Source organism: Rhinolophus ferrumequinum, chromosome X, assembly GCF_004115265.2.
Source record: "Rhinolophus ferrumequinum isolate MPI-CBG mRhiFer1 chromosome X, mRhiFer1_v1.p, whole genome shotgun sequence".
Classification (NCBI taxonomy): domain Eukaryota; kingdom Metazoa; phylum Chordata; class Mammalia; order Chiroptera; family Rhinolophidae; genus Rhinolophus; species Rhinolophus ferrumequinum.
In genome coordinates, this window is record NC_046284.1 from 49,342,783 (window position 1) to 49,366,741 (window position 23,959).

At 38.1% G+C, this 23,959-nt stretch overlaps 1 protein-coding gene and 1 pseudogene across 1 annotated transcript in view; one reads left to right on the plus strand and one right to left on the minus strand.

Annotated features, from left to right (window-relative positions):
- LOC117024587 (mannose-binding protein C-like) overlaps positions 1–2,745 on the plus strand; it is a 74,703-nt pseudogene extending 71,958 nt beyond the window's left edge.
- The window catches only part of IL1RAPL2 (interleukin 1 receptor accessory protein like 2), a 1,393,401-nt gene that overhangs the window by 532,801 nt on the left and 836,641 nt on the right, over positions 1–23,959 (minus strand). The gene's annotated exons all lie outside the window — the stretch shown is intronic.

A 23,959-nucleotide genomic window follows, 5' to 3' on the forward strand; every position in this document is an offset into this window, starting at 1 on the left:
AACCAGTGAGCACAAGAGTCAGTCCCCCACATTAACGTGCAATTATCAACCAAGGCACAACTACACGAGGAGGGCACACACAACCCACACAACGGACACACCTGGAGTGTGTGGCTCAGGTGATCAGAAAGACTGCGCCACTGAACCCCACAGCACACCTACTACATAAGGCTATTCTACTAAGACGAGAAGACATAGCAGCCCTACCTAATACATAGAATCAAACACAGGGAGACAGCCAAAACGGGGAGACAAAGAAACACATCCCAAATGAAAGAACAGAACAAAACTCCAGAAAAAGAACTAATTGAAATGAAGATAAGCAATCTGTCAGACACAGAGTTACAAACACTGGCGATAAGAATGCTCAATGATCTCATAAAAATGGAGATGGAAACCATAAAAAAGAACCAGTCAGAAATAAAGGATACAATAACGAAAACGAAGAATATATTACAGGAAATCAACAGTAGATTAGATGAAGCAGAGGATCCAACCTGTGATGTAGAAAATAAGGTATCAGAACATCCAACCAGAACAGCAAAAAGAAAAAAAGAATCCAAAAATTTGAGGTGAGTTTAAGGGGCCTCTAGGACAATATCAAGCGTACCAACATTTGCATTATAGGGGTACTGAAAGGAAAAGAGTGAGAGAGAGCAAGGAATTGAAAACCTATTTGAAGAAATAATGACAGAAAACTTCCCAAACCTGGTGAAAGAAATGGACATACAAGCCCAGGAAGCATAGAAAGTTCCAAACAATATAAACCCAAAGAGGCCAACACCAAGACACATCATAATTAAAATCCCAAAGGTTAAATACAAGGAGAGAATCTTAAAAGCAGCAAGAGAGAAGCAGTTAGTTACCTACAAGGGAGCCCCCATAAGACTGTCAGCTGATTTCTCAACAGAAACGTTGCAGGCAAGAAGGGATTGGCAGGAAATATTCAAAGTGATGAAAAGCGAGGACCTACAACCAAGATTGCTCCACTCAGCAAGTCTGTCATTTAGAATTGAAGGGCAGATAAGGAGCTTTCCAGACAAGAAAAAGCTGAAGGAGTTCATCACCACCAAACCAGTATTACAAGGACTTTTAGGGGGACTTCTTTAAGATGAGAGGGGGGTTAAGGATAAGTGAAATGGACAGGGATTAAGAACAACAAATTGGGTGTTATACAGTAGAAATGGGGATGTAGGTTATAGCATGAGGAATATAGTCAACAGTATTGTAATAACTAGGTATGGTGCCAAATAGGTAGGTATTAGATCTATCAGGATGATAGATGGGAATGCGGTTGGGATCAGGATGAAAAAGTTGAGGGCATTAAGAAATATAAATTGATAGTTAATACAGTATGGGGAATATAATCAACAATGTTGTAAAGATCATGTACGGTGCCAGATGGGCACTGGACTTATCAGGGGGATCATGTCATAGACTGTGTAGATTCCTGACCAATGTGCTACACACCTAAAGAGATGAAGTAGAATAATACTGAATTTCAACTATAACTAAATATATAGGTACATATAGTCACGGGATGTAGAGTACAACATAGGGAAGATAGTCGATGGTATTGTAACAGCTATATAAGATACCACAGGGGTAGTAGCTTATGGAGAGGATTATCACTTTTTGAGGGTTTTAAATGTCTATTACATTGCTTTGTACACCAGAAACTAGTAAAAAATAAAAATAAAATAAAAAATGCAAACAGCTGTTAAACGAAGTGCCAGAAGCCCCTAGAAATGCTAAGAAGAGTTTAATGCAGCCCTAAGAAGAGCTGTTTATTAATCTGGTACCGAAGGCCAGGTCTGCACTGTCCCAGTGTACAAGGTGACTGGATCCTGCAGTTGTCAAGTCCAGCCTTCTTCCTCATCCTGAGGCATCTGCCAGAGCCCCTGGCCAGAAGTCCAGCTTCCTTATCTCTGCATCCTTGCTCTGTAGAAGCCCCAAACACAAGAAAGTCCTTCCAAGAACTGGAGAGAGATCTGGCACCCTGCTAGGGCCAAGGTAAGAGGTTTACAGAGAAAATGCTACCCCTGTGTGGTGACGGCATCTTGCTCAGAAACAGAACCCTATGATCATGTCCCAAAGACCTGTCCTGTGATCACCTGTGGTTCTCCAGGCATCAACAGCTTCCCAGGCAAAGATGGGCATAATGGTGCCAAGTGAGAAAAGGGAGAACCAGGCCAGGGGCTCAGCTTACAGGGTCCTCCTGGAAAGTTGGGGCCTCAAGGAATCCCAGGGCCCCCTGGGTTTCCAGGAACAGTAGACCAAAAAGGAGACCCTGGATAATGTCCAGATTGCAGTAGCGGCCTGGCTGCTTCAGAAAGAGCTCTGTGATCAGAATTGGACTGTATGAAAAAAATGACTGATCTTTTCTCTAGGCAAGCAAGTTGGGAAGAAGTTATTCTTGAGCAGTAGTGAAAAGATGACCTTTGACAAAGTGAAGGCTCTGTGTACCCAGTTGCTGGGATCTGTGGCCATGCCCCGGGATGCGAAAGAGAACAAGGACATCCAGAATATAGCCCGGAGAATTGGCCTTCCTGGGCATCACAGATGTGGAGACTGAGGATCATTTTGTTAATCTGATGGGAAGGACTGTGACCTACAAAAATTGGAATACTAATGAGCTCAACAACGCTGGCTCTGGGGAAAACTGTGATTACCCTGACAGATGGCACATGTAGTGATGTGACCTGCTCATCTTCCTCTTTGGCAGTTGGTGAGTTCCCGGCCTGAGGTGGCATGTTCCTCAACCTCCCACCCCCCGTCCCTTTACTTCATCTTAGGCCCACAGTCTGCTTTGAAAGATAAATTTGTATCAATTTTCCCATAGTCATTATTGATTTTCCCCTTTGTGGAGAAGCAGAGAAAATGAGAATAGAATGAATGATGGGATGTGGGAAGTGAGAAGTGAGAAGAAACTGACAGGGGTACAATGAAAGTTTCTGGTTCAGATCCAATTACTAATAATAATCACTAACAACAACAACAAAATTGTAACAGTAGTAGTAACTAGTAGCAACAATAGTAGTACTACTGATAATATATTTTCAATATTTACTATGAATCAGATCCTATATATATAGTATGCATCTTATTTTAATTATTTATGTTATTCACATAATTTATGTAACATTAGTATAATTTATATAATATTTTAATTAGGTTATACACTTTTGTTTGAGTAGTATAACTTGCTAAGGTACAAAACTAAAATGGATTTATTTTTCCATTTACTATAAAAAAAAGATAGGGGGACTGAATGGGTAAGAAAGCAAGACCCTTACATATGCTGCCTACAAGAGACTCACTTCAGATTGAAAGACACACATAGATTGAAAGTAAAGAGATGAAAAAAAGATACTTCATGAAATTGAGAACAAAGAAACAAAAAAACCTGGGTTAGCCATACTTATACCAGACAAAATACACGTCAAAACAAAGGCTATATCAAGAAAGAAAAAGGACCCAGTAATCCCACTACTGGGTATTTATCTGAAGAAACCCAAAATGCTACTTTGATGGGATACGTGCATCCCTGTGTTCATTGCAGAATTATTTATAATAGCCAAGATATGGAGGCAACCTGGGTGTCCATAAATGGATGAATGGATAAAGAAGAGGTGGTGCATATATAGAAGGAAATATTATTCATCCATAAAAAAGAATGAAATCCTGCATTCTGCAACAACATGGATGGACCTACAGGGTATTATGCTGAGGAGTAAGTCAGACAGAAATACAAATGCCATATGATTTCACTTACATGTGGAATTTAAAGAATAGGATGAACGAACAAAGAAAACAGAAAGAAACTTACAGATACAGAGAATATTTTGATGGTTGCCGGATGGGAGGGGGTTTGGGGAAATGGGTGAAAAAGTGGAAGGGATTAAGAATTACAAATTGGTTGTTACAAAATAGTCATGGGGATATAAAGTATAGTATAAGGAATATAAGCAATAATATTGTAATAACTATGTATGCCGTCAGATGGGGAACAGATTTATAGGGGTGATCACTTTGTTAGTTATATACATGTCTAATCACTATGTCATGCACCTGAAATTAATATAATATTGTGTGTCACCTGTAATAGAAAACTAGAAAATTATTTTTAAAAAGCAAAACAGTATTCTCATCATTGTGTTTCAATTTTCTCTCGACTCAATAAATCCAAACTGTCTGAGCAGGGAGAACCCTTGAAGGCAAAAGGAGTGAGCCAAGCTTGAGGCACAAGTTGTATAAACATATCCCCAGTGCTAATGTTTAGGTCACCATTCACAAAGAAAATTATCCATTTAGATTGTGTCTATTGAAATGAACGAAATGAAAAGAGTCTTCCTGCCTTATAGGGTATTTTGTTGGACAATTCAAGTATTATGATGCATACAAAGAAGCTGAGATTAGAGCCCATTTTGTGCAATATGAAGTACCGGTCACTAATGACATCTCCCTATGTCTTGGATGTTTAAAACAGAATCAATAGACAGAAAATTAAAAATATATACTTCCAATAGATACAATTCCTCACACACACAAAAAAAAGCTGGACTGACTTTTAGATAAAGTAAAATATTTGCTTTCAATATGAAGCTCTCACTCAAACCATAGCTTCCTGTAAAGTCCACCTGAGTTTGGTCCCCAAAACACACACACACACACACACACACACACACACACACACACACCACACACACACACACTAAGACCTAGGCATCCTAGGTCGTTTCAAGATATTTATACTTTTTATTGTCTAAAATACAGCAGAATGCCTCTTTGAACCATCATATTTTACCTTGATGCAGCTTTAAGATACTTCCAAATTTAAACCAGGTAAGGTAGGGATATTTTGTTGGGGAGGGGGACAGCATGTGAAATGTACAAGGTGTGATCAACAAATACTGTGAATATTTAAATTTAAAAAATATTACAGTAAAAGGCACATTGCCATTAACCCCCCACAAAATACTCCCCCTTGCACTTATCCCATCATACTTCCCACTTTCTGAAGCAGCTCTGGAAGTTCTCTCTCGTGAGTGTCTTTAGTTGCACTGTTGTGGCTGCCTTGATGTCCTGAATCGGTTCAAAACATTTACCTTTCATGGTCATTTTGACTTTGGGAAAGAGCCAGAAGTTGCACAGTGCCAGATCTGATGAATAAGGTGGATGAGGACACACCATAATGTTTTTATTTGACAGAAATTGTTATACCAGAAGTGATGTGTGACACGGAGCATTGCCATGATGGAGGATGAAACCATTTGCCCATTTCTCAGGCTGTTTTCTATGCACATCATTTCTTAGAGGCTCTAATAAGCCCTTATAATATTCAGAGTTCACCAGAGTGTTCCTGGGTACAAACTCAGCTCACCCAATTCCATCAAGGGAAAAAAAAAATACAATTACTGGTAACATCACCTTGATGTTATATCTTGATTGACATGCTTTGCTTCGCAGGAGGAGGACTGGGTGATTTCCACTGAGAACGCTGAAACTTGGTCTCAGGATCATAACCATAGACCCAAGTTTCATCTCCCATGATGACATGTCTTAAAAATCTGGAATCTTAAGCAGCATGATCACGCAACTCCAACAAAATTGACAAACACTGTTGCTTTTGTTCTACGTGTTCAGTCAAAACGTGAAGAAGAAATTTTGTACTCACTCTCTTCATGTTCAAATTTGTTATTAAAATGATGGAACCATAAGAGATGCTTAGATCCTCAGAAATTTCCCTAATAGTCAATTGCCTGTTCGATCAAATCATTTTGCTTACTCTTTCAACATTCTCTTGGGTTTTTAATGTTGAAGGGCATCCCGATCTCAACTTGTCTTCAATTGATTCACAACCATTATGAAATTGCTCAAACAACTTGTAAACCATCTTCATGGTCACTGCAACATTACCATAAACTAATTTTAACATTTCATGTATTTCTTTAGCACTTTTTTTGCAGTTTGAAGCAAAATTTCATGTAAATGTATTGTTCATGATCCATTACTTAAGGCACACTTTAAAACACACCTTCTCTCAACTGTAGCTCACACCCAACTGACTGCACCAAACAAGCTGAAACTTGTTACACACTGTTACTAAGGTTTGCCACATCATTTCCTGTATTGAAGATCCCTGCCTTACCATTGGATGGCACTCAGCAACACCATTAACAGTATGTTTTGATGACATCTGGTAAGGTTTATAAACAATCGTTGCCTGTATCGGCCTAAAATCTATGGATTGTATAGGGCTGTGCTGCATCCTAGGTTTATTAAACATATGTACTGTAATTCTAACCCTTTGCTGTGTCCCATTCCCTGCCTCCTTAAGAAAAAATAGCTTAATCATGTATTTACCAAATATTTACCAGCAGAAAGAAGGCAAGTCTAACACGTATGGTACCATAAAAGAGTATTACATCATAAAAGTCTCCTTTGAATTGAAGAAATTATTATCAAATCAAGGAAATAAAACAGGCATGTAAGTCTCAACAGTGTAAGAGGAAAAGTAGTATGAGACTTTCATTCATGTAGCATTAATTGAGTGCCTACTATTTGACAGAGTTAGGAGCTAAAATACAATGCTGAGCATAATAGATATGATACCTGACATCATGGTTCATACAGACTAGCTAGTAAGGAAATCAATTAAACAAGTAATTATAATACAATGTGGTAAGAATTATGGTAAGGGAAGGGTACTGTGCCATGGGACATCTGATCAAAACGTAGGGACTCAGGGAAGGTTTCCTGGAGGAAGTTTTTCAGGCAATGTAAATAGCATATGTGAAGGTCCAAATAAGTGAGAGGCAATAAGAGTCAGCAAGCAAGAGGATGTAATAGTGAGGAAAAAATGCATTCAAAGAATTGCAAGCTTAGTAAGGCTAAAGGAATGTATGCAAACAAAAGAGTAGCAAGAGATGAAGCTGGAGAAATAGGCAAGGATGCTACATATGAGACATAATCAAATAATACAGTGGATGCTGCTGCCGAGTGCCATCCAATGTAAAGGTAGGGACCTTCAATAAGGGAAGCAGCACATGGAACCTTAGTAACAGTGTGTGATAAGTTTCAATTTGTTTGGTGCAGTCAATTGAGTGTGACCTACAGTTGAGAGAAGGTGTGTTTTAAAGTGTGCCTTGAATCATGGATCACGAACAACACATTAACATGAAATGGGCAAATGGTTTCATCCCCCATCATGACAATGCTCCATCTCCATGTCACACATCCCTTCTGGTACAAGGCAATTTCTATCTAATGAAAACATCATGGTATATCCTCATCCACCTTATTCACTGGATCTGGCACCGTGCAACTTCTGGCTCTTCCCCAAAGTCAAAATGACCACGAAAGGTAAACATTTTGAATTGATTCAGGACATCAAGGAAGCCAGGACAGCACAACTAAAGACACTCATGAAAGAGGACGTCCAGAACTGCTTCAGAAAGTGGCAAGAATGATGGGACAAGTGTGTTCAAAGCAAGGGGGAATATTTTGCGGGGGATTAATGACAATGTGCCTTTAACTGTAATGATTTTTTTACTTAAACATTCACCATAGGTTTTTACCATACTTTATAACTTCAATAATATGTTAGGCAATCTAGGCTTTAACATGAAGGCTATATAAAACCACTCAAGGAATTTACAAAGAGAGGTACCAGACCTAAAACTATAGCTAAGTTATGAATGGATGGCAGGGTGGAACAAGGAGACACAGAGTGATCTGTGCAGTAGTCAATTTTAAGGATTAAAGTAGACATATACAAGATGAACTTTGGAGGTAAAGGTGACAGGGCTTCAAGATTAATTAGATATTGGTGTAGGCAGTGGAAAGGGATGGCTTCAAGGTTTCCAGATTAAGCAATTGGGTAAATGGTGATGTCATTTACTGAGATGGAGAGCACTGGAAGTTTTCTAGGCCATGAATGATAGCCTGGGCAAGATATGATATGCTGACAAATGGTATAAATCTATGGGAGCATAGAAAAGAGAAGGATCCCTTCTGACACTGAATTATTGTAAAAGAGGCAGCACTTGAACTGGGTGGGATTTTAAGAGAATAGTTAGGGTAGTGAAAGAAGGCAAGTCACACTCAAGAAATGGTAAATTATCATAGCTGTTTAGAACACAGGGTTTCTATCGGGGTACACTGACAAGATGTGAAGGCATACTGGGATTTAAATTCAGCAAGCTTTGACTATCATGGTAGAGTTGAGGCTAATATCAGTGTTTGCAGTTCAGGATTGCCACTATCAGTATGGTCTTAGGCAAGTCATTTAATTCTTCTTTACTCAATTTTCTCATTTATGAGATGAATGGCTCCCAGACTTTTGGATTTAATGGATCAATAAAAGTTTTAAAAAGGATGGGCATGAAGCAACAACAGATTGCCAACATCATTTTGCCAAGTATGGACATTAAAAACAACAAATAAATTAAAAACTGTCATCTATTAGTACCATCACATCATAAAATAAAGAATAGTCCAAGACAAAAGTGCAAGATAATTTCAAAGAATTTTTAATGGATAAATTTAGTTTTGCGGAATGCTCATTTGTCTTTACTTTTCTCCTTTCACTGAAGATTCGTCCAAATTTCTGGCATTGGTCCAAAGACCAGGGCTTGGCACCCACTGAATTATACTCCAAGATTCCTTCCAATACTGACATTCTAGGAGTTCACTGATTCTTAGGAGTTTATTCATGATGAAGTAGGGAGCCATTAGAGGACTTGGAGGTGTGAAATGATACCATCAAAACTAAGTTTTAGGCAGTTAATATGGGAGGTCTTGGAGGAAAAAAAGGAAGTAGTCCAATCACATGGCTAACGCCAAATCTGAGGCATGAAATATCAATGGCAAATAACAAAATAGGTCATTGACAACAGTAATGGAAAATTGGAATATATATGTCCAGTGCTACAGATGTTGGCAGTGTACTGTGTAAGTCAGATGTTTTTCAAAAGGGTTGGCTTCACTGTGATTCCCTGGGATCCTGCCCAGCCTAGCTTGTACAGCATTGATAGGGCACTCTCAGTTCCTGGGTGACGAGCCCCACCCCACAAGCTGCTGGATGCTTTTACAGTCCACAGCAGCACGGAAAATGTTTGGGGCTGAGCGGTTAGCCCCAGCTAGCACTACAGCCTTTCTTGGGCAGTTCTTGGGGATCTGCGGGCCCAAGGCGAGTGACAGCTGGCTGCAGTGTTCTCAGGTAGTTTTGCAGAGTGGTCACAGGCTCAGCACAGGCACAAGAACTGAATCTGAATTTACTTTGTGAAAACTACTGGCCGTACACTGTGACTCCCTGGGACCCTGCTTCACCCAACTTGGATGGCATGGTGGGGAGCACTGTCACCATCCAGTCAACCAGGCAGGCCTGCACACCTAAGAAGTCTTTTTCAGTGGCAAAGCCTAAAAGGCAGCCAGGAGATGGCAACATGTCTATGGGTTGCTGGACCTTTTTCTAAGCAGACCGAGGCCCAATACTTGCGGCAGCTGGCCTCGGTTCACAGCAAGGCCACCCCCACACAATCCCAGGTCCAGCACAGGCAGTGACCAACAGCAAATAGCTTTGTAGCCCCTACTAGGTAGCCATGTCTGGTCACAGGCAAGACTGACATTAGCCTGCACGGGAGCCCCTCCCAAGGGGCCCCAGAAACAACACACCCAGAGGCCAGCCTCAGGCCAGACCAGAAGACCACCTGATTAACTGCACAAGCAGTGTTCCCAAAGCGTGGTCTCAACAGGCACAAGAGCCTGCTGGGGTGAAACCCGTTCTGACAAGACAGCTCCCACATAGCAACTATGCTGTGGGCATAGCCAACCCTCACAGCCAGGCAGCCTGAGAGTTAATCCCACCCACTGATGCACCAAAAGCAATCAAGTTTCAACTACAATAGGAGAATATACACAACACACACAAGGGACACTCCTGGAACACATGTACAAGTGATCAGGGGGACTGTGCCACTGGACCACACAGGACACCTACTACATAAGGCAAAGACTGAGAGGCATAGAAGATCTACATAATACATAGAAGAAAACACAGAGAGGCAACCAGAAAGAAGAAATAAAGAAACATGTCCCATATATAAGAACAGGAGAAACTTCCAGAACTAAAACAAAGTAAAATGGAGGCAACCAACCTACCAGAGACAGAGTTTAAAACACTGTTTATAATGATTAAGGAACTTAGTGAGAACTTCAACAAAGTGATGGCAAGCATAAAGAAAGACATAGAAACCATAAAAAGAACCAGTCAGAAACAAAGACTAGAATAACTGAAATGAAGAATGCATCACAGGGAATCAACAATAGATTAAATAAAGCAGAGGATCCAATCAGTGATTTAGCAGAGGACGTAGCAGAAAACACCCAACCAGAAAAGCAAAGAAAAATAACAATTAATAAAAAAAAAAAAAAAGATAATTTAAGGGACCGCTGGGATAACATCAAGAGGAACAGCATTTGCATCATAGGAGTACTACAAGGAGAAGAGAGGCAGCAAGGGATTGGGAAACTATTTGAAGAAATAATGACTGAAAACTTCCCTCACCTGGCAAAGAAAATAGACATACAAGACCAGCAAGTACAGAAAGTCCCAAACAAGATGAATCTAAACAGGCCCACACCGAGTCATATTATTATTAAAATGGCAAAGGTTAAAGACAACAAAGAAACCTAACAGCAGCAAGAGAAAGGCAACTGGTTACATACAAGGGAGCTCCCATAAGACTATCAGCTGATTTCCCAACAGAAACTTTGCAGGCAAGGTAGAGAGTGGCAGGAAATAATCAAAGTCATGAAAAGGAAGGAACTACAACCAAGACAGTCATTTTAAAATGGAGAGAAAAAGAGCTTCCCAGACAGGAAAAAGCTAAAGAAATTCATTATCACCAAGCCAGTATTACAAGAAATGTTAAAAAGACTTCTGTAATAAGAAGAAAAGGATAAACAAACAAACAAAAAAGATCAAATATGAATAATAAAATGGCAATAACCTAAAGTGATTACCTATCAGTAATCACTTTAAATGTAAATGGATTAAATGCTCCCATCAAAACACATAGAGTAGCTGAATGGATAAGAAGACAAGACCCATACATATGTTGTCTACAAGAGTCCCACATCAAATTGGAAGACATACATAGAATGAAAATAAAGGGATGGAAAAATATGTTTCATGTAAATGGAAACGAGAGAAAAAGCTTGGGTAGCAATATATAGTATAACAGACAAAATAGACTTTAAAATGAATACTAAAATAAGAGACAAAAAAGAACATTACATAATGATAAAAGGATCAATCCAACAAGAGAATATAACCCTAGTAAACATCTATGCATCCAACATAGGAGCAGCTAAATATATAAAACATATGTTCACTGACATAAAGGGAGAGATCGACAGTAACACAATCATAGTAAGGGACTTGAACACCCAATTGACACCAATAGACAGATCTTCCAGACAGAAAATAAATAGGGAAAGAGAGACCTTAAACGATATACTAGACCAGATGAATTGAATTGATATTTTTAGAGCATTTTACTGAAAGCAGCAGAATATACATTTGTTTCAAGTGCCCATGAAACATTTTCCAAGAGATACCACATGTTAGGCCACTCAACAAGACTCTATAAATTTAAGAAAACTGAAATCACATCAAACATCTTCTCTGACCACAATCAATGGTATAAAATTAGAAATCAGTTTACAAGAAATTAAAACTGAGTTTTTGTTTCTTCATTCGTTGTCTTGAAAAACACACAAATACTTAAAGGCTAAATAATATTTCACTAAATAATGAATGGGTTGAGAATAAGATAGTGGAATAAATCAAAAGATACCTTCAGACAAACCAAAATGCAATGACCCAAAATCTAAAGGACATAGCAAAAACAGTCCTCAGAGGAAAATTCATAGCGATGCAACCCTAACTCAAGAATCAAGAAAAACATCAAATCAACAGTCAATCTTTACAAGTAAGGGAACTGGAAAAAAACAAACACAGTAAACAGTGTCAAAGACAGTAAAAGTAAGGAAACAAAAAAAGATTACAGCAGAAATAAATTAAATAGAGACTAAAAAAAACAATGTAAAACATTAGTGAAACTAACAGCTGGTTCTTTGAGAAGATAAACAAAATCAATGAGCCTTTAACCAGACTCATCAAGAAAGAAAGAGAGATGACCCAAACATACAAAAACAGAAAAAGAAAAGGAGAACAATGCACATCACAGAGATACAAAAAAATTTCAGAAAATACTATGAGCAATTACATGACAACAAATTGGACACACTTGAAGAAATTGATAAATTCCTCAAAGCATACAATCTTCCAAGGCTGAATCAAGAAGAAAGAGAAAATCTGAACCAACCAATTACGACTATTAAAATCGAATCAGTAATCACCCAGCTCCCAAGAAACAAATGCCATGGACAAGATAGCTTCACAAGTGAATTTTACCAAATATTCAAAAAAGAGTTTGTGTGTTTAATACCTATTCCTCTCAAACTATTCCATTAACTTCAAGAGGAAGGAATGCTCTGAAGGTCATTCTACGAGGCCACCATTATCCTGGTCAAAAGTCAGACAAAGACATTACAGAAAAAGAAAACTATAAGCCAATATCCCTAATGAACATAGATACAAAAATCCTCAACAAAATATTAGCAAACTGAATTAAGCAATTCATTAAAAAGATCATACATCATGATCAAATAGGACTTATTCCTGGTATGCAAGGTTGGTTCAATATCCAAAAGTCAATTAATGTGATACACCACATAAACAAAATGAAAAATAAAAATTATGTGGTCATATCAATAAATGCAGAAAAAGCATTTGACAAAATCCAGCACCCATTTATGATAAAACTCTCAGCAAAGTGGGAATAAAGGGAACATATCTCAACATGATAAAGGCCATATATGAAAAACCTACACCCAACATCATATTCAATGGGGAAAAGCTAAAAACAATATCCTTAAGATAAGGAACATATATAGGTAAGACAACAATATCCTCTTTCACCACTTTTATTCAATATCATGCTAGAAGTCCTAGCCACAGCAAAGAGACAAGAAAAAGAAATAAAAGGCATCCAGATTGGAAAGGGAGAAGTAAAACTCTCATTACTTGCAGATGACATGAATATACACACACACACACACACACACACACACACACACACACACACACACACACATATATATATATATATATATATATATATATATATATATTCGAATACAGAGATCCCTAAAGAGTCCACCAAAAAGGTATTAGAAGTGGTAAATGTATTCAAAAAGAGGCAGGATACAAAATTAATATTCAGAATTTGACTGCATTTTTATGCAGTCAATAATGAACTATCAGAAAGATAAATTAGAAAACAATGCCATTTATAATTGCGTCAAAAAATAAAATACCTTTGATAAGTCCAGTGTCCATCTGGCATCTTAAATAATCATTACAACATTGTTGATTATATTCCCCATACTGTATTTCATATCCCCGTGATTATATTGTGACTACTGATTTGCTCTTTCTAATTCCTTCTCCCCCCATCCAGTAACCAACAGGTTTTTTTTCTATATCTCTGTGTCTATTTCTGTTTTGTTTGCTCATTTATTCTGTTCTTTAGATTCCAAATATAAATGAGAGCATATGGTACCTGTCTTTCTCAGTCTGACTTATTTCACTTAGCAGAACATGGGAGGTAGAGAATAGCATAAGCAAGATAGTCGATGGTATTGTAACAGCTATATAAGATGTCAGAGGGGTAGTAGTTTGTGGTAGGGGAGTTAACCCTTTGTGAGGGATGTAAATGTCTAGCTATTAGGTTAGTGCAAAAGTAATTTCGTTTTTTGCAATTATTTTTAACCTTTTAAATCGCAATTACTTTTGCACCAACCTAATAGTATGTTGCTCTGTACACCTGAAACTAATCAAATTAAAAATAAAATACCTAGGAATAAATTGAACCCGTGAAATAAAAGACCTGTACCCAGAAAATTATAAGACATTGAATAAAGAAATTAAAGAAGATACAAATAAGAGGAAACATATACCATGCTGATGGATAGGATGAATTAATATATCTAAAGTGTCCATACTGTCCGACACACTCTATAAATTCAATGCAATCCCTATCAAAATGCCAACAGCATTTTTCACAGAACTAGAACTAATCCTAAAATTTATATGGAATCATAAAAGACCCCAAATAGCCACAGCAACCTTTAGAAAGAGAACAAAGCTGGAGTATCGTGCTACCTGATATCAAACTATACTACAAGGCCATAGGCATCAAAAACAGAACATAGATCAATGGAACAGAATAAAGTATACAGAAATAAAACCATGCCTATATGGTAATTTAATCTATCACAAAGGAAGCAAGAATATACATTGTGGTAAAGACAGTCTATTGAATGAATGGTACTGGGAAAACTAGACAGATACATGCAAAAAAAGAAAACTGGACAACCTTCTTACTCCATATGAAATAATAAACTGAAAATGGATTTAAGACTCAAATGTAAGACCCAAAACCATAAAACTCCTGGAAGAAAACTTAGGCAGTAAACTCTTTGACACAGGTCTTAGCAATATCTTTTTGGATATGTCTCCTCCAGCAAGTGCAACAAAAGAAAAAAATAAACATATGAGTATGGGACTACATCAAACTAAAAAGTTTTTGCACAGCAAAGAAAACTATCAGCAAAACAAAAACACAGCTTATTGTGTGGGAGAAGATATTTGCCAATGATACATATGATAAGGGATTAATATCCAAAATTTATAAAGAATTCATACAACTCAACACCAAAAAAAAAAATTCATACAGATGGCCAATATACATATGAAAAGATGTTCAATGTCACTAATCATCAGAGACATGCAAATAAAAACAACGAGATATCACTTCACATTTGTCAGGATGGCCATCATCAATAAATCAACAAACAAGTATTGGTGAGGATGTGAAGAAAAGGGAACCCTTGTGCACTGTTGGTGGGATTGCAAATTGGTGCAGCCACTATGAAAACAATATGGAGGTTCTTCAAAAATTTAAAAATAGAACTACCTTATGATCCAGTAATTCCACTCCTGGGTATTTATCCAAAGATATGTGGTATATAAACCAAAAACAACAAAAGAACAAGACAAACAAATAAGAAACAAGAACTCATAGACACAGACAATAGTTTAGTGGTTACCAGAGGGTAAGGGCAGTGGGGGGTGGGAGATGAGGGTAAAGGGGATCAAATATATGGTGATGGAAGGGAAAAAAAAAATCCTACCATCTTCTGACTCCAGAGGCTGAGCTCTTGAACACCACCAGTACTGCAGATAGGTGAGCATGTTTCCTTGGCCTTTTCTTAAGCTCTAGAGAAGCTCTGCCTCCAAAAATATATAATGTGAGTCACACACGCGAGCCACCTATAAACTTTTTAAAATTGTGGTCAAATATACATGATATAAAATTTACCATCAAAAAAAAAAAAAAAGAAATCCAAACTACTAACTTGAAAAGTTATATGCACCCCTATGTTATTGCAGCGTTAGTCACAATAGCCAAGATATAGAAACAACTGAAATTCCTATCAATAGACGATTGGATAAAAAAGAAGCAGTCCATATATACAAAATGGAATATTACTCTGCCATAAAAACGAATGAATTCTTACCATTTGCGACAACACTGATGGACCTAGTGGGTATTATGCTAAGTGAAATAAGTCAGACTGAGAAAGACAAATGTCATATGATCTCGCTTATATGTGGAGTTCTAAAGAACGAAATAAAGGAACAAATGAAACAGAAACAGACCTGTAAATACACATAATAAACTGATGGTTACTAGATGGAAGGGTTTTTGGGAGCTGGGTGAGAACTTTGAAGGGATTAAGGAGTACAAACTGGTAGTTACAAAACAGTCATGAGGATATAAATACAGTGTGGGAAATATAGTCAATAATACTGTAATAACTATGTACTTTGTCAGATTGGCAATAGACTTATTGGGATTATCACTTTCTGAGGTAAATAAATGTCTAATCATTATGTTGTTTCGTACGCCTGAAACTAATATAAATAAAAAAGTAAATAAATAAATAGATATTTAAAATCTAAAAACAAAAATAAAAGGGTTGACCTCAGAAGGATCATTTGTAACATCCGTTTGACTAGGAGATTTTTCAGGAATTTGACTCAAAAACATTATTTTTTTCAGGCTGAACGAATTCAAACCACAATTTAGAATGCCTATGGGAGGAAGATTGTATATTATTCATATTGTGCTAAAGAGACCAAGGAATCAATTGCTTGAATGGGATGAATCATGCAGAGGAAACATATGCAGGGGCTTAAAATCAGTGCTTGGAGAGATCACAAATACAAAACAGTCCTATCATGCCATAAAATCAAAGCCAAAGGACTCAAACAGAAAATCAGAAAAAAATAGCCCTTTTAATATCCTGAGCTATTTTTGCACCAACGCTTTTCAAATGAAATCACAAAATAAAAAGAGGGGGTCATTATGTGAAAATTGATTGAAGAGTTCCTATTCTCTAAAATTACTGAGTTAAATTTTCATACCTCCACACTTGTAGGATATTCTAGATTCTAAGGTTTTGGAGAAAAATGTATGCATGTTTAAAACGGCATGATATTCAACAGAAATTGCCTTTGTTTTACTTTATTTTAACTTGTTCAAATAATAAAACCACTATAGACCTTGCAGGCCTGTAGACAGAAGGTGCTGTGGTTGAAGTGTCAAAACTGGATATCAAAATTTCTAACTGGGTCACCATTTGGAATCTTTATCTTTTAATTTTGATGAGCTTACTGCAAAGCTTTCAAAGCAGAGTGCTGTGGGCCACTGCAAGTCACAAGTGGGTTACACATGGCTGACATCCGAGCATATTGATCTTACCAACCTTTGGTGGTCAGAGTATCCTCCCTTTACACCAGTTTGCTGGACAAATATTTATCATATCCAATGTGTACCACAGCATGAAAAAAATTGGTAGCCTTTTTGGAGCACTGAGATGGGGCCTGGAGGTTAACTCTTACATTGTGCTAATAGTTCTTACATGAGAGTCTCTATAAGAGTGATAATAATAATAGTTTACACTTTCATGGTGTTTGCCATTGTGCCAGGCAGTGTTCTAAGTATGTTTTAACTCGCCTAATCCCACCACAACCCAGGAAGTATTGACTATTAATATCCATATTGTACAAATGGAGAAGAAAGGAGAAGTTAAGGTTAAGGTCACTAAGTGAGTAATTGGCAGAGCTGGGATTCTAACTCAGGATGTCTGGCTCCAGAGTCTTCATTTCAACTACCTTTTATACAAAAAATTAAAGGAAATGCTCTGGTAAGAGGCCACTGGGCTAGCACTAGGGATTGGCAGATAAGGGCTGGAAGCCCAAAGCAGGGAACAATAAGTTGTTGGTCCAGAGGTATATTAAGGGTCAGAAATGGCTGTCACAGAGTCACAGGGTTTGGAATTAGTCAAGTAAAGAATCAGATTTAGGTTCCAAAATGAAGGCCAAAACCAGGGTTCCTTGAGAAATCAAAAGGAGAGTTGAAAGTAGAGACCACAGTTGCCTGATAAAACCATAGTTAAGGTAATGAAGAGTGAAAGGTATGTGAATGATAGAATGGCAGATAGTCTTTATAGAAATTATTAAACCAAAGAATACTTAGAATAGTTGTTCTCAACGGGGGGGCAATATCTACATTTTTGGTTGCACAGGTTGCGTGGGAAGGTTGGGGTGCTACTGCTATCGAGTAGGTAGAAGCCGAGGATGCTGCTAAACATCCTGCAATACATAGGGCAGCTTCTTCCAACCCCAACCAGGAATTATACAGCTCAAAATGTCAAGGGTGCCATTATTAAGAAACTATGTCCTGAAGACATCTGCTTGGTTATATGATCAATCCTGATCAGCCTCTATAGCCAGGGTTGACCAAGAATGATGATGATGATGATGATGATGATGATGATGATGATGATGATGATGGTAGTGATGATAATGGTAATGAAGAACAGTATGAATTAAAATACCCCAACAAATAAATGCAGAATCTACCATTTTCAAGTATTTATTAGACACTGTGCAAAGCTCTTATTGCATTACCTTGCTTAATTCTCAAAGCAAACCTATGACATAGCTGCTACATATTATTAGTCTAACTTCACATACGTTGAAAATGAGGTTCAGAGAAGTTAAGTAAGTGCCTTGCGCGAAATCACATAACTAGTAAGTGACCAAATCAAGATTGACATCCAAGTCTGTCTGACCCCAGACACAACTACACTCTACACCATGTGTACAACTGGCTAAAGGTTAACACTTGGTCCAAGCGTCAGGAGCCAGAATGGGATACAAGATAAACCCTTTCTAGATATTGGGGGTGGAAGAGTGGGGAGGGGAGGAGGGTGCTACGAAGAAGAGTTTGAGGAAAAATATGCATTGCTATAAATCAATGAATTTTCAAAAAGATTCTGCATCACTTGACAAGCAGGTCTGTATGCCATTTTATAAAAGGGACCATTGGGAATCAGTTTATTTCAAACTGAATTCCACACTCACATTCCTTCTAGACTTGGCAGCCAGCCTTTTTTTCTCACCAAGGACAACCTGTGCATTATCTCTGCTAAAAGTGGAAAAGGCTGTTTAAAATTGGCCCTTTCAACAATTCTACCTGGAGAAAAATAGCTACATTTACTATTCTTTTCGATGGTAAATTATTACACAATGAAGTCCTTTAAAAAAAACAAACAAAAATAACTACTTTTAAACTAGAGTAGCCCACCTTACACTTGAGCTGCTTACGACATCCAGGGGTCAGGCTGAATCTTGGAAATATAACAGCCCCATTTAGTCAAAGCTAGCTCTACCCCAGTTAGCTTGTGACACTGATGTTCTGTCTCCCAAAACCAGAATTACAAAGTCCTAATGTTCTTCTTCAGGGCTTTTCAAGTCATATCCTATTTTCCTGCTGTCACAAAATGAAGCCTCAGTCAGTACATCTACTTCCTCATTTGGCAGAAGGCTCTCTGGTGACAATGAAAATGAAGGTACTTTCTTTTCTGATAGACTTTAGAGCTTATTCATAGGCAGAGCTTTTTTCTTGTGGGTTACAGTAGCACAGGTAAGTGAGTATCTGAGCACGCCAGTAGTTTTCCTTTTTCTTATTTTTATAACAACAAAATAAAAATCACTGCTCATAGAAATCAAAAGTGAAACACCTGGAGTTCATATGCTGTATTGTGTGTTCAAAGCTCTCAATATCACTCAACTCTTAGCATTTCATTTTATTTTCCCGTGACATGGTATCATTGACTCCTGACTTATGGGAGTTATTAAACTGCATTTCCTAACACTATCAGAGTCTAATAGGCCTAAGTGAAAGGCAGCTTGTTCAAAAGGCTTGGAGGCTTCTTATTCAATGGTTTCTGCTTAAGATAGTGTGTGTGTGTGTATGTGTGTGTGTGTGTGTGTGTGTGTGTGTTTTAACTTTATAACACTTCATACTTAAGTGAGGGAGAGTTTAAGAAAAGCTGAGAGTAGGCTTGAGTGATGTCACAGTTATGGGGTATACTCCCTGCCTTGATGGTCCAAATAACTTCGTACCTGGAGCCTGACACAAATGAGACAGCAGTTATGCCCTAAGCTTCAAATTCCTTATATTATTGGCATGGTTTTCTACTGCTCCCTAGAACACAAACACAGACAAACAGCTTATGCCTATCCCTGTGCATATGCCATGACTAGCACACACCAGTAACTGATGTATTTTAATTTGAGGGTTAGAGGAATCTGCAAATTAAATTCCTACCCACCTCCTGAGGATACATTCTATGGTATATCCCAGGGCATGGAAAGAAAGTGGTAACACAGGGAGGAGAACGCAATGTGTGGTGAATGAACTAAAATCCTATTACCACGCTCAGAGCAAGACAATTATAATTGAAAACTATTGATTTGAAACCCATTTCACATATGCTATAAAGCCTTTGAAATGAAAAAAAGAAACCTTCTAGATAACTAGATGGATATTTACTTTACTTTCTTCAAAATCAGTCTTCAGTATCAGAAGACTGAAAAAGATTGCCATGGGTCTCAGAAGGGCTTCATGTTAAAAAGACCTCATCCATGTGGTATAGAAGTACATTAAAAGTTCCATTATGAAAATCCTGTTGTCATGCAGGATGTCATACGGGGTCTCTGGTCCCCCTCCCCACATAAGAACGCAGGATACGGTGAGGCCAAAAAGGAACACCCACGGAGCCATAGTGTGGGGACAGAGCCCCAGAGAGCAGTTTCCAGGCTCTCGGCCTCACGTGGAAGGGTGCTGACTCCGGTAGTAAATGGCCATCATCTGTAACCAGTTAGCCAATTAACCCCTGATATAGCTGCCGGCTGCGCTGGTTGGTGAGTCGGAGTCCAGAGTCAGTCGAGTCGAGTCTGTCGGTTGGCAGGCAGAGAAGCGGACGGCAGGTCGCAGGTCGTGTGACTCCAGCCTCCAGTGAGACTATAGTGGTATGACTCCCCTACCTATGGCTCCGTGGGTGTTCCTTTTTGGCCTAGCCATATCCTGCATTCTTATGTGGGGAGTGGGACCAGAGACCCTGCCGGCAGCCCCGCACGACACATAGATAGGAGAATCATACCTCTATATTCTCGCTGGCAATTGGGCTGGAGACACAGGAAGCGGGAGCCACACTATCTGCAACCTGCCATCCGGTTTTCTGCCAACCAACCTCACTTGCCAGCTGCAATCCGCCGTGTTAACTGCAATCCGTGCGTGCCAGCCACCATCTTCTTGCTAGCCCCCATTTGCTGCCAGCAAAGCCACAGCAGTTACATTAGTAGCCAATGGATCACTGGTTACATCTGATGGCCAACTAGCCACAGCTGATGGCCATCCAATCACAGTTGATGGCCATTTACTATCCGAATGAGCATCTTTCCACGTGACGGCAAGAGCCTGGAAACTGCACTACTGGCTCTGTCCCCACACGTGTGCTGAACTAACAGAAAAAATCATGATTATTTACTACATGAGTTAATCTTTCTAGTGGTACTTCACACAGTGAGCTTCTCTAGCATACCTGGTTGTTTATACATACTCATAGTCTGGGAAATAAAAGGGTAATAAGTAAATAATTGAGTGGGTATTGGTAAATCATTTTGAAATGAAGGTGATTGTGATAAAAGGCAATGGCTTCTAATGTCTGTTCAAGAATTTATAAATTATTACCCAGGCTTAAATGTGACTCTCTAGGTAGATTACTCATCTTGAAATTATACAATAAATGAAACCCAGTTCTTGTTTTTATATTTACTGGCAGCTTGTATCTTTTAAATATTTGGTATATGGGACACTAATAAGATACTCAGTTTTGACTGTTTGATGAAGATAATCAATTCTGCTTCTGGGAGAAAGCCACTTGAGAACTACACAGATTTGTACCAAAACATATCAACTTCTAAAAATTTTCAGAATTAAATTTTTTTCATAAATTTCTTGGGGTGACAATTGTTAGTAAAATTACATAGATTTCAGGTGTACAATTCTGTGTTACATCATCTATAAATCCCATTGTGTGTTCACCACCCAGAGTCAGTTCTCCTTCCATCACCATATATTTGATCCTCCTTACCCTCATCTCCCACCCCCTACGCCCCTTAACCTCTGGTAACCACTAAACTATTGTCTGTGTCTATGAGTTCTTCTTTCTCATTTGTTTGTCTTCTTCTTTTGTTGTTTTTGGCTTATATACCACATATCAGTGAAATCATATGGTTCTCTGCTTTTTCTGTCTGACTTATTTCACTTAGCATTATACTCTCAAGATCCATCCATGTTGTCACACATGTTCCAATATCATCTTTTCTTACCGCCGAATAGTATTCCATCATGTATATATACAACAACTTCTTTATCCATTCATCTATGGAAGGACATTTTGGTTGTTACCATGTCTTGGCCACCATAAACAAAGCTGCAATGAAGACTGGAGCACACGTGAATTTATTTGTAGATGTTTTCAGATTTTTTTGGTAGATACCCAGCAGAGGGATTACTGGGTCATATGGTAATTCTATTCGTAATTTTTTGATGAACCTACACACTGCCTTCCATAACGGCTGCACCAGTCTGCATTCCCACCAACAGTGGATGAGGGTTCCTTTTTCTCCACAGCTCTCCAACACTTGTTACTATTTGTCTTGTTGATGATAGCCATTCTAACTGGGGTGAGGTGATATCTCATTGTGGTTTTTATTTGCATTTCTCTGATGATTAGTGATGTAGAGCATTTTTTCATGTCTATTTGACATTTGTATGACCTCTTTGGAGAAATGTCTCTTCAGGTCCTCTGCCCATTTTTCAATTGGGTTGTTTGTTTTTTTGCTGTTGAGTTGCATGAGTTCCTTGTATATTTTGGATATTAGCCCCTTATTGGAGGCACTGTTTGCAAAAATCTTCTCCCATTCAGTTGGTTGCCTCTTTATTTTGTCAAAGGTTTCTTTTGCTGTGCAGAAGCTTTTAAGTTTCATATAGTCCCATTCGTTTATTTCAGCTTTTACTTCCATTGCCTTTGGAGTCAAATTCATAAAATGCTCTTTGAACCCAAGGTCTATTAGTTTAGTACCTATGTTTTCTTCTATGCAGTTTATTGTGTCAGGTCTTATGCTTAAGTCTTTGATCCACTTTGAATTAATTTTAGTACATGGTGACAGACAGCAATCCAGTTTCATTCTTTTGTACGTGGCTTTCCAATTCTCCCAGCATAATTTATTAAAGAGGCTGTCTTTCCTCCATTGTATGTTTTTAGATTCTTTGTCAAAAATTATCTGTCCATATTTATGTGGTTTTATTTCTGGGTTCTCAATTCTATTCCATTGGTCTATGTGTCTGTTTTTCTGCCAATACCATGCTGTTTTGATTACTGTAGCCCTGTAGCACAAGCTAAAGTCAGGGAGTGTGATACCTCCAGTATTGTTTTTTTTTCTTAAAATTGCTTTGGCTATTTGGGGTCTTTTGTTGTTCCAAACAAATCTGATGATTTTTTGTTCTTTTTCTTTGAAAATTGCCATTGGGATTTTGATGGGGATTGCATTAAATCTGTATATTGCTTTGGGTAATATGGCCATTTTAACTATGTGGATTCTTCCAATCCATGAGCACGGAATGTCTTTCCATTTCTTTGTGTCTTCCTCAATTTCTTTCAAAAATGTCTTAGAGTTTTCAGCATATATATCCTTCACATCCTTGGTTAAGTTTGTTCCGAGGTATTTTATTCTTTTCGCTGCAATTGCAAAAGGAATTGTTTTTTGCATTTCTTTTTCTGAGATTTTATTGTTAGTATATAGGAATGCAATGGACTTTTGTACATTGATTTTGTAGCCGGCAACTTTACTGTATTCGTTGATTGTTTTAATACCTTTTTGGTGGAGTCTTTAGGGTTTTCTATATATAGCATCATGTCATCTGCAAAGAGTGATAATTTAACTTCTTCATTCTCAATGTGGATGCCTTTTATTTCTTTCTCTTGCCTGATTATTCTGGCAAGGACTTCCAACACTATGTTGAAAAGCAGACGTGATAGGGGACAGCCCTCTCATGTTCCTGAACGTATAGCAAAGGGCTTCTGTTTTTCAACATTAATTATGAGATTAGCTGAGGGCTTGTCATATATGGCCTTTATTATGTTAAGGTATTTTCCTTCTATGCCTGTTTTATTAAGTGTTTTAATCATAAATGGATGTTGTAATTGTCAAATGCTTTTCCTGCATCAATTAATATAATCATATGATTATTGTCCTTTATTTGGTTTATGTGATGTATCACATTGATGGATTTGCGGATGTTGAACCATCCTTGTGCCCCGGGGATGAACCCCACTTGATCAT